The sequence below is a fragment of the Rutilus rutilus genome (genome assembly GCF_951802725.1).
Source record: "Rutilus rutilus genome assembly, chromosome: 3".
Taxonomy (NCBI): Eukaryota; Metazoa; Chordata; class Actinopteri; order Cypriniformes; family Leuciscidae; genus Rutilus; species Rutilus rutilus.
The window spans coordinates 13,284,073-13,284,853 of record NC_140211.1 but is presented as its reverse complement, the minus strand read 5'-3'; positions in this window follow the sequence as shown (position 1 = coordinate 13,284,853).

The window sequence follows — 781 nt, the reverse complement described above, 5'->3', positions numbered from 1 at the left end:
CTGTTGTACCGGTTAACCATTTGATTTTCCACCTGAATGAGTAGGGTAAATAAGATCTCCGTGACGCCTTGGCCAATATTTGCTTAACAGACGGATAGCAACTTAGGATCAAGAAGAGAGGCTGAAAAAATAAATGAATAAATAAAATAACATTAGACGTTTTAAAGTTTCAAATATTTGCATTATAAAAATAGGCTTTTTGCAGATAGCCTATATGAAAAACCGTCAAAACTTGTCTTTCTGCAGTTACTGAAATAGATCAAAGATAATTATTTTAAATGTACTAACTAGAGCCCATGTGCATAAGTGTAAAAATAGGATGATTTCTGAGAACTAGCAAACCATAAATAATAAAAAAAAAATTAAATGATTTATTGTTATCAATATAGTGGTGCGCATTTTAAATATAGCATACACATTATTCAATTGCCTATATTTTATTAATATTATCACTACATTATTAGGCTATATTAATATGTAGGCTTTTTATTATATATTGATATTATAAAACTGCCCCGCTCTATATCAAAGAAATTCCCTTCTTTAGGAAACACCAAGACAGAAACAGAAGCATAATTCTCCTAATTCTTCACTTGAAATATAGGGCAATAATCACGCCAGACACGTCTTGAAAATCGAGGCTAATGTGAGAGCATGGAGTTCCCCTGATATGTTGCATGCATGGCTGTATGAGAACTATTTTCCAGCGTGACGTAGCGCGTCATCTGACCAATCGCTGACGAGCTGAGGCTGATATTAAGAGAAAGTTTACAGTGAGTGA